Here is a 17,545-nt window from a genome sequence, read left to right as displayed (position 1 = left end):
TAAAACACAATCGAACCGCAGCCTATATCCCATACTTCTAGCCAAACATCAGAACTTTCTATAGTAACACAGGTGTTACTAATAACTTTAACAATGGTTCCTTTCTGTTCCACTGAGTCATGATGGAGAAGCAGCAAATGTGAAACTGAAGCAGCCAAATGGAATTCAGCCATCATCATTTTTATTATTTACAGTTTATCACAATTTGAGCCTATGAAACTCAAAGTGTGTTTAATTTTTCTTGAAAGTTGAGACAGATGGCGCTTCACCAATAATCGCATAGCAATGTGTGCAATGGTGACTATTTCCAATAATAAATGAACCTGAGGGATCAGTAACGCAGCATCCCATTGTACTGTATCATATTCCAGATTACAGAGATTTAACCAGGTAGTCTGAGACAAATTAAGTTTTTAAAGCAGGCTCTTTAACCCCTTTGGTTCATACAATTGCACCTGGAGCCTGACAGCCCCGCTGCACTGCTCCTCCACTTCACTCTAATCCTTTGTGACACAACCTCGTATCCCATCCATTTAGACTTCGCCGGCAAACATATTGAGACCTAACTCTGACCATGTGTGCGTCGCTGTGACAGCTACAGGATTCCAGATGCTGTCCTCCTTTCTCCTCTTGTCAGCCCCCATAGGTTTTAAGGGGAATTGAGGCCCCTGGAGACATTCCCACCAGCCACCACATGCTATGCCCAGCAGATGGGACAGCATTGGTGGAAAATAAGAGGAAGAAGAGGGAGAGAGGGTGTAGCTGATGGGATAGCCATGTGTGGAATATGTGACCATCCATGAACTCCAAAGGCCTCAAAATCCTTGTGAAATGGGAAACTAACTAATAAGAGACTTCACATGTGTGACTGTGTGTGTTATCGTATTACACGTGCACATTTTGTTACCCATTCGTGATTTAAGTGCTCGTGAGTCTCCAGGTTTCTGTTATAGCATACAGTAGTCCAGACTCATTACAGACCATCAGGTTCTGCACAAATAGTTTGCTGGTCATCTGGAAAGGAGAGAATAAGACGTATATATGAGAAAATGATAAATGGGATTAGGTGGGTTAGATTCATTAGTCAAGGGAAATTTTGAATATTCTTTTAAAGCCAGTGTTTCAAACCACCCCATTGGTTTGTGACCTTTATTTCTTTGTTTTTTTTTTTGAGTAAACTGAAAAATCTATAGAAATAAAAGTATAGCTTTTTTTGGTATGTTTTTCAAGTGGTCTTTTTCTGCAGGTAAACAAGCCCAAACAGTTCGACTGCAGTCTTCGTGGTAAAATAATTTGAGGATGGTTTCCCCAAAAAATGATTCTGATTTTTGGCTTGAGATCCAAAATCAGCCTTTATGTCACACAAATAAATGGTCAATAAATGTGAGTGTTTGTGTCATCCACTCATGTTGTGGATCGTAGTCAGACTCCAACATGTGCAAATAAATTTAAGCAGTTGCTATTCCCAATCAAATAATATTATTTTTCTCTGTAGGTTTACAGTTATCCCCACAAGCTTGTGGGGATAGGTTAATTGGATAATCCAAATTGCCACTAGGTGTGAATGTGCAAGTGAATGTGAGTGTGAATGGTTGTCTGTCCCTGTGTGTTGGCCCTGCGACAGACTGGCGACCTGTCCAGGGTGTACCCCGCCTTTCGCCCTATGACAGCTGGGATAGGCTACAGCGCCCCCCGCGACCCTGAAAAGGAGAAGCGGAAGCGAATGGATGGATGGATGGTTTACAGTTATCTTATCACAGATCATTTATCCCAGAAGAAAATTAGAAATAGATCTTGAGGTCTTTTCACTGCCTCTATCTACTGATGCTGTACTGAAAGCTTGATATATGTTCCAAGGTCTTATTTCTTGATGAATACTAAAGCGTTTCTAACTCCCCTTAACCCTTTACTATTGTCTGTATCAGCTTTAGATTTTCTAATTCGTTTTTATTATAATTTTCTCTTTTTGTTTTTATTTTAATTTTAGTTCGTTTCCAGAGTGGATTTTCTTGTTTCAGTTTAGTTTTTATTGTTTAAAAATGTTTCATGTTAGCTTAGTTTTTATTTGTTTCACTGCCAGTTTTAGTATTTTTAGTTGTTATTGTATGGAAGGCATAAGCCAGAGGCAAGATTTTGAAAAAATCAATACAGGGACTGGACATAAATAAAATATGCACATTTCTTTGAAAAGATTTGACTCAGTCTTGAAGACACCCAGAATCTCAATAAACACATCCATCTATGCTCCATCAGGCAAGTTGTAAAAAACCTTTAACAAACTAACAAATGTTAAAATTAAGGATATTTCCTGTGTTTTTAATTTTATTTTTCAAGTTCACAGAAATGTTTCAAGTAGTTTTATTATAGTTAACTAAAAGGATTTTTTTCACATGTAGTTTTCATTTTTAGTTTAGTTTTATTTAGAGATAAGATAGAACTTTATTAATCCCTCCCCTCGGGTGGGTTCCTCTGGGAAATTCGATTTCCAAAAAGCACAGCACCGACAGAAGTTACAGTTACAGAATATTATATATATATATATACACACACACACACATACACACACATATATAATACAGAGACAAATATAAATAAAATATACGAAGGGGATAAATAGAATAAATAGGAATAAAAATAAAAATACAAGTGAATTGCACATTTCAAGTATTGTTTGAAAATGTTCCTCCGTCTACAGGTCCTGGCTGTCATCAGAGCTCGGTGAAATCTGATGTGCCCCATGTGGACATTAGAAGAACTACAGTTTTTGGTCCTTTCCCATTGGTTTCATATTTATGTCTTGGAGGGTTCTCCCTGTTTATCGGACATCTGAATCATTAACATTATGTCTGAAGGTAAGGCCTGCTTGTTTGAAGGTTTGAGCCTATAGATGGCTTTACTGAGGCCCAGACAGCTCATGAATAAAATAATAAGTTGTGTTATGAAACTTTTCATAACCCATGCAGGCTCAATGTGTGTCTGCAGTGAGCTCTGTAATGCAGTGATGGGTGGGCATGGTGGGTGGGTGGGGGTCAGGCCCTTCTGTCACTGACACCACATGACTCCTCGCTCAACTGATGAGATCTGGTCACCGTGAATCGTCACTCAATTCACCCTGGCATAAACACACGAACCAACCTAATTGAGCATCACCACCTCTGAGCCTTTCCAATTATACATCCACTTCAGAGATGGAATAAATAAATGTGTGTGTGTGTGTGTGTGTGTGTGTGTGTGTGTGTGTGTGTGTGTGTGTGTGTGTGTGTGTGTGTGTGTGTGTGTGTGTGCGCGCGTGTGTGAGAGAGAGAGAGAGAGAGAGAGAGAGAGAGAGAGAGACAGAGTGCTGTGCCCTTGCAGAAGTTTTCTTCTTTTTTTATATTGATGCTGTGTGTGAACTTTAGGGCAAAAGGTCAAAAAAGTAAAATTTTATTTTTTTTCCAAAGGTTTTATGACTTTAAAAATGTGCAGCAGGAAGCTGTTACTGACTTCTCTGAGTACTTCGCTGGAGCATATCTGCAGCTCTTCAAAGAGAACTGGAGACCTCACTATAAGAAAGTTGCTTCTACCACATGAATGTCCGGCATGGCCTCATGGAGCATGTGAGGAGGAGGCGTAATTAAATGTAAGTTGATCACTTTTTTAGGATTTTCAATATCACTGGACCCAACAGATCAAACCCTTACAAATTAGTTAAGATCAGCCTTTATGGGAACTTGCATAACTTCTACTGATGGGTCACTGGGTACCCATTGGGGTTAAGTGTATGGGTAGGATTTGGGTTTGGCTATAGAATTTTTGCCTGTTTGAAAAGCCAAATGGAAGAGCTTTTAATAGAAAAATTGTAACTCCAAAATATATGAAACTTAATTTAAAATGCTTAAGAAAATGCAACTATTTTTAGTAAAACAAAAAACACCCATAACCCTTACTGGATTGCTGGTGACTCACTGGCGGGTGTTAAGAGATTAAAATATCAAAAAGTCAAATGTATTACTATCATAACTGTGTTATTCATATTACATGAAATAACACAAATAAATAAAGGTCATAGAAAAATTATATGAACTACTTCCTGACTTTTTGCTATTAGCTTCAGGTGGAGTTCTTAGGCTGCCTTCTCTCCCTGGGTCCGCCTCTGGGTGGAGCTTCTCCATGTTCCCTCCTTCCTACACCTGCTTCACATTTGGCAATCAAGTGCTGGGTATGTCTTTGCCAGGTTATTATCCTCATTATGGTGAACATTAGGCCACCTTCATTACCTGTTGTTTGTAATCACATATCTTCCAGTCACCTGGTCTCAGCTCTTGTAGCACTCTTGTCTCCTTGGAAATACACCCGTCAGCTCCCTGTGGAAACCTCCAGCCAAGCTCACCCAGCTCATTCCCTGTTCTCCCCCTCCATGACTCAGTTCACATATAATACAAGTAAGACTGTGTATCCTTACTATTAAGCTGCAGAACCTCCCAACCTGTAGTTCTTCCCAGTTCACTTGTTGTCAGTAAACATCTTAAACTTGCCGAAGGCTGCTCACTGGATCTGCAATTAGCCACACAGCCAAGGAAGCCAGAGACACTGATCATGTTGTCACTCTGGATAATAATAAAGCTGTAATGTCATGTAACTCTGTCCAAAAGGAAGATTGATTTCGTTATACCGCTATTCTGCATGTGCTAAGTGACCAAAATTTCAATCCATTTTTTAACAGTCTTGGATAGGAGTGTCAAAATAAACTAAATAACTATCTGAAAGCATAACCAAAATGACTCCTGTGTGGCAACATGTGCTTCTCGGATATCAACCTGTTAATACTGGGCATCCATCGTTGAAAAATATAACATGTGAAATACAACACGAAATATAAAGATTCAAATAAACCCTGTTTAGTTATTCAGACAAAATGTTTTAGCAAATTTGTAAAACTTATCGTTATGCTTTGCATTTCCAGTGCCAATGAAACTGTAAAGCCTCTGTTACCGATGTGCTCAGTAGAGGTTATGCTTAACCTCATCCCTTTAAAGAAAAAAAAAAAAGGACAAGGGAGAAAACTTTTTAAAACCAAAATGTTTTCTATCAAATCTAGTTTAAAGTTTTCTTCTACAAAATGGCCTCTCAGCCCATTCATATTGCATTTTGTTCCAAAGGATGGAAAGATGCGTGAGAACAATATTCAAAGATGCGGTATTTTAAAATTGCGGTATTTTAAAAAATGCAGCAAATCAAAGCCACACTACATGATAAACAGGCAGATGTCACTGATCTTGTCCTAAACTGGTGCTCCTTTGAGGCATTTGTTGATGGTGCCAAGAAAAGGCAAGACTGTGCAACATCTAATCTGTAAATCTGATGGAAGGAGATCTGTCACAGAGGAAGCTTTTAACGACGGGTTTGGACATCTCAGAGCACGATCACAAGAAACACGATCCCCCTCAGAGTGACTGAGTTCACCGTACCTTGGGAACAGTACAGCTAGCAAAGCTGGATGCTGTGCGTGGGACTGATTTACCACATCAGAGTGGCTCCAAAGACTAAAGCATCCTGACAAGGAAGAGTGGCTGAACTCATGCAGACAAACATGCTAATGGACATGTACATGGTTAAAGAGAGACAGAAAAACAGATACGCATGCTTTGACCCTGACAAATATTCAGTATTTCTGCAGCAGAAAGTTGTTTGAGCATCTCTTGCTTCAGCTTGAAGCCTCTTTTCACTCTGTGTTTTTACACCACTCTACATTTAATCTAGTTCTTATTCATCTCTGGGTCTCTTCCACAGCATGTCTTTTGTCTTGTCTCCTCCTCTTACCTCTAACTGGTCGCAACACATGGCTGCTCCTCCCTCAGCCGAGTTCCATATGAGCATAAAACACAGTGGTTTTTGTAATCTTGTCAAAATGGATGGAATTATGAAGGACCTCAACAGATTGAAGCATACAGTAAGCATACATCCTATATATGCGGCTTTTAATTCTATATTTAGACTTTTTCTCTTATTGTCAGAGCAAAAGACATCCAAAGAGCTTTGACTGTCCTTCAAGTAGCCCAGAGATCTATTCCTGAAGACTACTTTAAGAAAGGACAAGCAAACTGGCTGAGAGAGTTCATACTGCGTTGAATAAAGGCGGTTATATCAAGCTGGTTAGAATTGGAGAAACACTTTTTTTTATATACAAAAACAGTGTATTTTTTATATACTATATTTTTTATGTACTGTATTTCCATATATCTTTGTATATCTCTTAACAAATCACTTGACTTATTTTGCATTTTCCTAGGGAAGTACAAAGAAATGGGAGATGGTTCAAGACTTTTGCACAGTACTGTAAGGCACTCAGGCCCCCATATCATTTGTTTTCCAACTTTACCTCCAGTTCTTAAAGAGAAAATTGCCGTGGAGTCTGAAATCAGCTCTGAAGCCACAAAACTAATGAGTTTTAGCTATATGAAATTGCAAGCTAGCTCTAGGAAGAGAAGAAAAGAGAAATTTTATTCTCAAAATACAAAAACACATGACATATGTGCCTGGATATACTGTACTGTATATTTAGTGGTATGTGAAGGCAATCCCCAACACTGTGCACTGTTCACAAACCAGGAAAGTAAGGCAGGGTCATTTAGGGGTGATTAACAAATCGAAGCTGCATTATACTCTGCACGGGGTGTAAGCATGAGTCATTCCTGAGGTCAGCGTGAGAGCTTATGTGCGCTTTTTTTATTATATTGTGTGAGAAAATGGAGCCGGCATCAAAGGTAAGCCAGCCCCCGCACAGCCCACTGCATGTTGGTTTGCCAAAAAGTCTCCGTAAGCAGCGATGACCTCTAACCGGGCATCAGACGGAGGCTGAAATTTTCTAACAAAGGTTCAGTAAACATGTCGGGAGAGTCAGATATGACATCCTTTACGTCTAGTTTAGCATTTGCAATAATTGGCCTCTTGATAGTAAACACTGGTTTAAATGGGAAATGTGTGACCAAATGCTCATGCTATGCTAGACTGCATGCCACAACAAATAAATCATGTTCTGCTGGGACAATAATAGGAGAGGAGGTCGCGGGGTTGCTAGCTAAAAGGCGAACGGGGAACAAACCACTGCATGTGATGAACTGCAAAAACAAATGGAGGAAAAGCGTGAAAATGAAGAGGAGAGTGAGAATAATTGCAAGCTGAGACTGAAAGTGCTGTGTCTGTTCATTAAGGCAGATAGATTCTGGTCCTCCTGCATCTGCTGGCTTTATGCTGTCATCGCTTAATGGGGAATACCTCGTCTTCTTCTCCTTTTTGTGTTTCTCTTCTCGGGCATGTCGGCTGTTGGGTTTTTGTGCTTGGATCAACAGAAATGAAACCATGCAAGAAGGAAAAGAAAGGGAGACGAACATAATGGAAAAAAAGGATGTGTGTATATATATATTAACTGAACAGAGTATAAAAAAAACAAAAACGAATTGCAATTTAATTATGTCGTAAATTTGACGTTCAAACTTAACTGACATTTTATCTATATAACTGACTTTTCCTCATGCTTTAATGTTTACTCTCGATGCAATTATTCCCTTCGCATTTCACCCTTTTTAAATCTTCTAATTCTGAGTTCAAAGTGGTAATTATGATTTTATAGTTAGAGATTGAATCTTGTATTTATACTTTCTATCTTGTATTGTATAATTTTGTCCTATTTCATGTTCTTATAATTGTCCAACATCATTTTTTGTCTTGTAATTTGAACTTATCGCGTAATTTATCAAATTCAATTTTCATTTTTATCTCATGATTATCTATAAATATCTTTATTTAAACTTTGTCTCTTGTGTTTTCAACCTCAAGCTATTAACTTTGATTTTCTTCTCGTTTTTATTTAGTTTCCTTTCATCATATCTCATAAATTCAACATCACAGTTGTTGTTTTGACTTTTTTTTAATTGATCAATCTGACATTTTACTTGACTAACTTGCATTCTGCATTTATTTTCATCACATGTCTTGTGGTTCCTTGGTACATATACACCAGTTGATGATGAAGATGTTATTTGTTTTCATAAACGCTATCGACGTGGGGCCATTTAGGAAATGCTATCTGTGAAGGGAAGATGCAGTAATGATAATTTGTCTTCTTTCTTTTTAATTTGGTTCTCCGCTGTCATTCTTTTTTCATTTCTGCAATAAAACAAACTATTTTTAAATTCCACTTTTCCTGGTAACACATTAATTGTCATGACAAAAGCTGAAATTCACAAGGTTAAAATGTGTTTCCCTAATGAGGTGTGTGTATGCTCGGGTGTGCGGGCTGCACCCGTGAATGGTAACTTTGACGCTGTCTTTGACAACTGTTGCTCATTAAAATGACAAATGTGTGGCTCAAACAATTGATTATAGCTCCCTTATTGTCTGTGTGTGATGTTGGTGTTGCTGTACAGAATCAGTTTCACGAGAGCTCGGGTCTCTGCACCACAGCTGAAGTAATTGAAGAGGATGAAGAGTCAGTGTGCAGAGGAACATGATGCATTAATAGAAATTGTTCCCTTGCTGATGCTACTCCACACAAACCTAACAGGAACACATAGAAAACATACAATGCACTCAAAGTGAACACTGTGGGTTTCTTTTGAGCATTTTCTCTCTGAGCTGGCGCAATGCTGAGATTGCTCCATTCGTCTTGTTTACTGTACATCAGCCTTATTCGCTCTGCCCACTAAACAGCTCTAAAGTGAGTCAATGTCCCCATAATTCACAGCTAGAGCTGCTTTCAAAGGCCACAGATATCATCTTCTAGTGTCTTCATTTTCCTTCATATGATATATGATGAGAGATGGAAACATGTATATATATATATATATTTTTTTTTAAATTAAAGGAAGTTGAGTGAGTTAATTAAAAGTATTAAAACATTTCTCTCCTCTTATATACAAATATGCCTTATGCATAGAGAGATGCATCTGGTTTATATGTGAACTGTGAAGATGGATAAACTTTCCTGTCATGGAACTTTGAAACAGTCTTTGGCAAACATACTGCTGTTTGAGCTTTTAATCATTGTAATTGGTTATAGCTGTAATTTTCCTAGGGCATGACCCTTTAAATGGACTCAGCTCCTCTACCTGCATTACCACAGCAGGGTCTAAGTAAATATAAACCTGAGAAGTACTTTCTAAAAGTACAGGAAGTTTTGTTTGGAAGCTCACAGCTGTGGCATTAACTAGTTGAGCACTCAACTGGTTTTCCCCGGCCTTCATTTTATATAAAAACAAAAAAAAACCACTGCAACTGCAAACAAATTTACTTTTTGATTTAACACAGCAGCATAGCGAGAACTACAGAAGTCAGATGGAAATAAATCTGAGAGAAGAATTCACAATGGTAAGGTCTGCCACAATTTTTTCCATCATTTTTGTTTTTCTATATACAATAATCAGACTGTAAAAGAGACAGGCAGACAAGAAACATGATGTCACACCCCAGATGTTTGTGTATGCTATTTTCAGTGGCTAAATCCAGTTCCAAAGAACATCTGTACTTTACTTGACTAGTTTTTTTCTGAGTACTTTTTACTTTTACTCTACGTTTTTAAACAAATATCTGTACTTTCCACTCTGTACATTTTCAAAACAGGCTCATTACTTTTAGTTTAACACATTTGAGGAACAAAAATAATTTCATTTTGTTTTAAACCATTCCATTGTTGCCCTGGCTTTATGTTTAGGATCGTTGTCCTGCTGGAAGGTGAACCTCCGCCCCAGTCTCAAGTCTTTTGCAGACTCCAAGAGGTTTTCTTCCAAGATTGCCCTGTATTTGGCTCCATCCATCTTCCCATCAACTCTGACCAGCCTCCCTGTCCCTGCTGAAGAGAAGCACCCCCAGAGCATGATGCTGCCACCACCATATCTGACAGTGGGGATGGTGTGTTCAGAGTGATGTGCAGTGTTAGTTTTCCGCCACACATAGCGTTTTGCATTTTGGCCAAAAAGTTCCATTTTGGTCTCATCTGACCAGAGCATCTTCTTCCACATGTTTGCTGTGTCCCCCACATGGCTTGTGGCAAACTGCAAACGGGACTTCTTATGGTTTTCTGTTAACAATGGCTTTCTTCTTGCCACTCTTCCATAAAGGCCAACTTTGTGCAGTGCACGACTAATAGTTGTCCTATGGACAGATTCCTCCACCTGAGCTGTAGATCTCTGCAGCTCGTCTAGAGTCACCATGGGCCTCTTGGCTGCATTTCTGATCAGCGCTCTCCTTGTTCAGCCTGTGAGTTTAGGTGGACGGCCTTGTCTTGGTAGGGTTACAGTTGTGCCATACTCCTTCCATTTCTGGATGATCGCTTGAACAGTGCTCCGTGGGATGTTCAAGGCTTGGGAAATCTTTTTGTAGCCTAAGCCTGCTTTAAATTTCTCAATAACTTTATCCCTGACCTGTCTGCTGTGTTCTTTGGACTTCATGGTGCTGTTGCTCCCAATATTCTCTTAGACAACCTCTGAGGCCGTCACAGAGCAGCTGTATGTACTGACATTAGATTACACACAGGTGCACTCTATTTAGTCATTAGAACTCATCACGCAATGTCTATGGGAACCTGACTGCACTCAGACCAAAGGGGGCTGAATAATTACACACACCCCACTTTTCAGTTATTTATTTGTAAAAACTGTTTGGAATCATGTATGATTTTTGTTCCACTTCTCACGTGTACACCACTTTGTGTTGGTCTTTCACATGGAATTCCAATAAAATTGATTCATTTTTGTGGCTGTAGTGTGACAAAATGTGGAAAAGTTCAAAGGGGCCGAATACTTTTGCAAGCCACCGTATACTGAAGACAAGCAAGCATACAGAGAGTGACTTTTTTAAGTGGCAAGTCATTTCAAATGCAACGCTTCTGTCAGCTTAAAGATCTAGAAAAGAAAGAAAGCTAACTCCACTCAGAGATGGAGAAAGATAAGGACATGAGAGGAAGAAGAAAGGTTAGATTTAAAGAGAAGGACTGCTCAGTGGGATTTGATAAAATGTAAATTAACAGCTTACATGTAAGTCCTCATGTTTTAGAATCAGATATTGGGTCTGTACATGTGACATGCTGCTTTTTCATATTTTGAAACCTGCTGCAAAACAGAGGCAGACTAATGGTGTTATTTAAATGTTGCATGAAAATCCTCGGCAGGTTAGTGCAGGATAAACCGGTTAGATTGCTGCACTGTCATGGATTTAAAGTAAAGAACACTGCATGGCTGGTCAAAGTTGGGTTACATCAAGTGTACCAGAGATTCATATAAATTTTAGCTAATTATACTTAGATCTGTTGACTGAATTAGACCTTCATCCAAATTTATACAGTCTAATATAAAAGACCATAAAGAATAAATAAAGCATAAACAGTGTACTGTTAGTGTAGAGGATGGAAATCAGCCAGGAAACATGAAACATCTGCTGACATCTGGTTGAATTAAGTTGTCTACATCCACAAAGAGCAGCAGGTCAGCTGATCACAGCCTGTACATTAAGAAAATCTACTGGATCTCTCAATATAAATTATTGTGAGTTCTGATTCTTTCCCACACACATTACAACTGATTTTTGGGTTCCCCCCACCTGCTTCTACTTTGTACTTCTACTTAAGTATAAAATGACTGTACTTTTGCCAACCCTGGCTAAATCTGATTCCCGGCAAAGGATTTTATGTCCCTTTGTGTCCAAATTTTTTAAAGCAATAAGAGAAAAAGTGGTCATTGGTATGCTGTAAAAAAGTTGAAAATGGGTCTATACATTAGTATTTTAGTATTTATTTATTTATTGTCATTGTCAAGAACAATGAAATTGCGTTTGGGGCTTCCATACAACCCCAAAAAAAGAAGAAAATAATAAATACCCCTTAAAACCCAAGTGTACATACACTTAAGTTTAGATGTCTACAAACCACTAGCTGTCTGACTAATTTTTGATTGAGAGAAAGTTGTGGTCAGACAGCAACTAAACTACAGGTAAACTTTTTAAATAAAAAAACAACTTTATTTAAAGACAAAGTTGCACTTTCAGTGTTATCTCACTATTTATCAGTGTTGCTCATTTTCTCTTAGATAAAATAGCTACTAAGTACTTTGCAGCAGTTTCTACTTAGTTTGAAAACATGTTTGCTGTTAATAAGCTAAAACATTAAAACTGAACAGGAGAATATTCCTGCTTCCAGGCTTCTTCGGGGCCCCTTTTGCCCACACTAGGCATCCACTTTCCCCTGCACCACACCGCTGGGTGGTCTAAGGGGTAAACAGTTTTTGTGCTTCATTATTTTTTATAAAAGCAAACGAGGCTGAGTTGATGGTTTCATTACAAGTTTGAACGGGGAGTGAAAGAAAGGGCCCCAACAAGCTGAGAGAGAACAAACTGTTTTTTTTTTTTTCTGATGATTTGATGACAGCTGCAACCTCAAGTACAAATAAAAAATCATCAAACACTTGGATGATTTTCCACTGTGGAGATAGGCGCTCTGGAGTTTTTGGTTGTATTTCATTTATTAGTTATTTTCCAATCGAACATCAGTGTCATAACAAACAAAGCACAACAGGATGGCATTGATGTCACTTATTTGTGTGTATAAATAAACAAATAAAATAAAATTTCAAATGTAGCCATTGTTTTCTAATCCATCAACAGCCTAATTTGCTGTTTTCTTTTCCTAGAAACAATTGACTTTCCATGAGTGGAGTTTGTGTGGAAAAAAAGTATAATGACTAGGTCCAAAGTCCAATTTATTGATTGTTTAAGGATCAAGAAGCGCCATATAAACTAAGCTGTACAAAGATATTCAAGGAACACTTGATGGGAAACATCAAGCTACACTGATATGGGCTGGATGATTTGTTAAGAACGAAAGGATGTTTGTATGGTACTCAGTAGTTTGTATGGACCCCACATGCTTGTATGCTTGACAACATCTGTGCATGCTCCTCATGATAAGGCAGATGTTGTCCTGGTAATCTCCTGCCAGATCTTGACCAGGACATCATTGAAATCCTGGAGTTTGAGATTCAACCTGGCAGCATCAGATAGAATAAAACATAATATTCCAGAGGTGTTCTATTGGATTTAGGTCATACGAGCATGGCGGCGAGCCAGTGGTGGATATTGTCATCCACCAGGAGGATGCCTCCCCAGATAATCACTGACCCATTACTAAACCAGTCATGCTGAATGATGTTACAGGCAGCATAACCTTCTCCATGGGTTCTCCAGACCCTTTAATGAATCTGCTGTCCGCAATGAAAAGCACCCAATTCCAGTCATGGACTTGCCAATTCTGGTATTCTATGGCAAATGCTGCACAGTGCTGAGCAGTGAGGACAGAGTCTATTCTGTGTCTGTTTAATTCTTTGGACTTTGAGTTCCTGGAGGTCATTTTGTGGGGCTCTGGTAGTGCTCCTCCTGTCTCACCTTGCACAAAAGAGTAGATACCAGCCCTGCTGTTTTATTAACAATTAAACAGCTGAAACTCATTAACAACCCCTTCTGCTACTTTACCACAGTCTTCTTGGTAATTAATCTTTGGCCAGTACTGCCCTACCGGTGCCATTGACTACAGATTGTGGATGCACATGATTTCTTGTTATGTCAGCAATGTTATTATCCATACAGATGTATCCCTACAACCAGATGCAGATGTCCATCTCTCCCTGAGCTTGGTTTCTTCCTGGTAAAAGGGAGTTTTTCCTCTCCATTGTCACCAAGTGTTTAGGGAACTAAGGGAACAGTTTTCTAACTTACTCAGCTGCATGTCTTTACCTTGCAATATAATGTGCCTTGAGAGGACTGTTGTTGTAATTTAGTGCTAAATAAATAGAACAAATTTGAAAACTTGTGTACAGCCAGAAATGTCTCAAATACTTCTATGAAACAGACCGTCATGGGTACGGAAATCCCTACTCTGATTGACAGCTGCAGTCATGGAAAAACACGTGTTGGGAAACTGTAGACAAAGCTTTCAGTCATGATGTTACAGCATAGTTTTGTAGCATTAAAAACAATTATTACTTAAAAACAAACCCTAAACAAAGGTGAATCCCATGAACTCTAATCAGAGCAATAAAACCTATTTAAATCCTATCTAAATGTGTGTTTTGAGTTCACATGTGGTCTCATAAGACGTTTTACATGCGCCTCTGTCGGGTAATGTCTACAAAACCTCTGGGATGGATTGGATGGGTAAAAATAGCAATCGACTGACATCACTTATCTACCCATGCTACAAACAAAGTGTTTGTAATTAGTATTTTTTTAATGTTTGGTGATAAACAGAGGTTAAAGCAAATGATAGCTTTTGTTCTTTGAAAAATATTTAAAATGTTTACACATGAAGAATCACAAGGACCATTGTGTACCTGCCGATGGTACAATATGGAGAACTGGACAATTAAAAAGTCTTTCTGCATGAAATGAAACATTCTCTGAGTTTCGTGAGATACTTTGCTCTAGACTTGAGTCCCAACTGACTGTCAGTGGAGCCCTACTGCTAGTTGGCCAAAGGGGAAATAAGTAAAAATGAAAAGCTAGGGACCAACTGAGCAAAACCTCAATAAAGGAGACAGAGAGAGAGAGAGAGAGAGGTAGCTTAAAGAAGAGAGATGTAGAAGTAGAAATTCTTTCTTGAGCTCATACTTCATTTTCTTCCCTCATCTCTCTTCCTCCTTGTCTCTTTTCTCGTTTGTCTCTGAGGCTCCCTCTCTCTCTCTCCCCTTTCTATCACTTCAAAGCGAGGCTGGAATTACAAGCTGGAACAGACGGCCTCACAGCTCATTCATAATGAATGAAGACCCGCTTTAATGACTCTGTCCACTCTGAGACACCCCTTGCCGCCCTGCTCCACCTTCTCCACCTCCTTGCCCAGACTCGGGCCTCTGAATGTGGGCTAATGATGTCACCTTTGGCTCCCAGGAGGCTACAGATAAGCCCCATTCCTCTGTTTGCTGTTATTATACATACGATAAATGCCTTCATCCTGCTGATAGATAATTAGGATGGGATGTCATTGTCTGTGTGCTCCTACAGGTCATAAACAAAGGACCCAGAGAGATCCAAAAAAAAGCAGAGAGGTGACTGGCTGTGGTAGACAGAGAGGATAACAGAAGTAGGAATCTGTCAGTTGCACCAGATTGACAGGTGAAGCCATAAAAAAAAGAAAAATAACACAGAAACAGGTCGAGAGAGCAAATCTATCACTTTAATGACTGGCTGCAGCCTTCTCTGTTCTTTAGAGGACGATCGGCACAGTGACCTGCCTGCTGTTGGCGTTAGCTGCCAGTGACTGATGAGCCATCGGGATGAATAGTGCTGACAGGGATCTAAGTGCTAATTTCGCCCCAGCAGACAACAGTGCAGTATGGTGCTGAATGTGGCACTCATTCTGCAGCAGTTTTAGGGACCCATGGAAAAAAGGCCTGGTGGCTGGTCAGCGGGGAAGTATATATCACTACGTGTAACACTAGTGCACTTGATGCTAACCAATACCAACACAGAGCTGAACATTGAGTCACACACCTAGAGAGAGGCATCTTGGCGTTTTGTATGATTTGTCTTGTTTTACCTCTCTCCTGTCTTGCTTGTCTTTTGCTTTTATATACTGCAATATAAAAGTATTCCTATCAGAACCCGCTGAATGGATATCAAAACAACAACAAACGATCATTCCACAGACTTCCACTGGGACACACTGTCAAGCAAGTCTGCTGTGAAACGTCTTCTAAGTTTTGGTTAAATACTTTTGACAGTTCAAATTGAGCCTTGTTTGAATTCAGGAATGTGACTGTAATTTAATGAGATGATCAGCACTTCTGTACAGTTATCTGGCCTCATCGTGCAGCTCGAGCGAAAGCTGAATATTTTTATAGCTTTGGATGATTAATCTCAATTTGCATGTCTCAGCAGTGCTGTGAACAGGCACCCATAATGACTTCATTTGGGTCCCGCCGTGGCCCAGGTGCTGTTAAATGGGATTACACAGCTGCTTATTTCAGAGGTCTTGGTGAAGAGGCTCAGTCTGTGAAAGAGGCCACATCAGAGGAGCGCTAATTGAGTGATTGGTCTCCTTAAGAGGGTCTCCATCATGAAAGACACCATGTCACTGAGAGACCCATCAGCACTGTTGGAGAAGAGCCTTGCATTTCATTTTGTTTCATAGTCTTTCTCCCTTGTCATGTGATGGTAGAAATTCCATTTGAGGCCATTATGTGAATGCTGGTTTGTTGTCCACATCCACAAACAAAGGCTTATTTCTTCTATGCTTTTGTCTTGATCTGTTTTGTTGTCCTTTAGCACTAAACATCACAGGCATTTGCTTCCCTTTCAAGGCAGAACTGAGAGTAAGGAGCTTAAAGTTTTCAGGATGGATTGCAAACTATACAACAGATGGTAAGGTGGTTTCACTTAAGTCAAATATAATTTATGTCAGTCCTTAGTCAAACACTTTCTGTAAACTAAGTTTTTATCTAACCCCCTGCACGTCTGTGTTTCATGCAACTCATTTGCAAGGGATAAGCAAAATCTGTGTTATATTCTGATTAGACCTCACATTACTGAATAGAATGCAATATAATACATGCTGCCAAACATCCATCCATCCATCCATCCATTCGCTTCCGCTTATCCTTTTCAGGGTCGCGGGGGGCGCTGGAGCCTATCCCAGCTGTCATGGGGCGAAAGGCTGCCAAACATGTAATTTATTAATTCATGCATTTAGTCATGACATCTGATAGATTTGAGCTTATTTTTTCATGAATGAGTCTTTTGTGACCATAGGTGAGGGAAGAAGAGCTTTATCAAATAATGACGACAGATAATATGTCTTTCTGATTTCTCTTTCTAGGTTAAAATGTAAATAATGATGACATGTTTGGACTATGGGATAGCAGTTGCATTGTTGTGGGCTATCCAGTCCCTGTGCAAACATGGTGAGAGTTTGGTTTGCATTGCTACATGTAAATCAGACTTATTCCCCATTATACTCAAGTAATGGTGCCATTTGTCACAAATTCTGGTTACTTTTATTACTTTTATGGTTAGGATTTCCATGTGCAGCCAAGGGGTGAAGCATAGTTAGTTTGGAGGTCTCAGGATTGCTGCTTCTTGCAGAGGTTGTGGTCCTGTTGGCTTCATCGAGTGATGAAGCATGCATGCTGGGAGAAATCCAACACGAGGGGTGATCATTAAAATTAAAGCTCTGTGATATTAAAGATGACTTCAACCAGGATTAACAAATCAATTGCTTTTTAAGAACTTAATTAAAAGAATTAGATAAGAAATAACAGGATTATGTGATTAGTTTCTTTAAGCCACGTTTGAAGAACAAGGCCCAATCTCATTTTAGTTGTGACAAAGATTACGACTTCTTGGTTTCGGCTTAAATACTTAGAAATCTTTCTATTTGATCCTGATGTCATTTTGCATTTACTAATTTAGAAAACAAAAAGACACAAAGACAGCTTTGTTTGATGCTTATTCACTTTTTTTCTTTTTCTTAACCATAAAAAGTGTTTTTTTATCATCCAAACTCAATAAAAAGTCAATATTTGATATGTTG

This window comes from Astatotilapia calliptera, chromosome 16 (genome assembly GCF_964374335.1).
Source record: "Astatotilapia calliptera chromosome 16, fAstCal68.1, whole genome shotgun sequence".
In the NCBI taxonomy this organism is placed as follows: domain Eukaryota; kingdom Metazoa; phylum Chordata; class Actinopteri; order Cichliformes; family Cichlidae; genus Astatotilapia; species Astatotilapia calliptera.
This window is presented reverse-complemented; position numbering follows the sequence as displayed.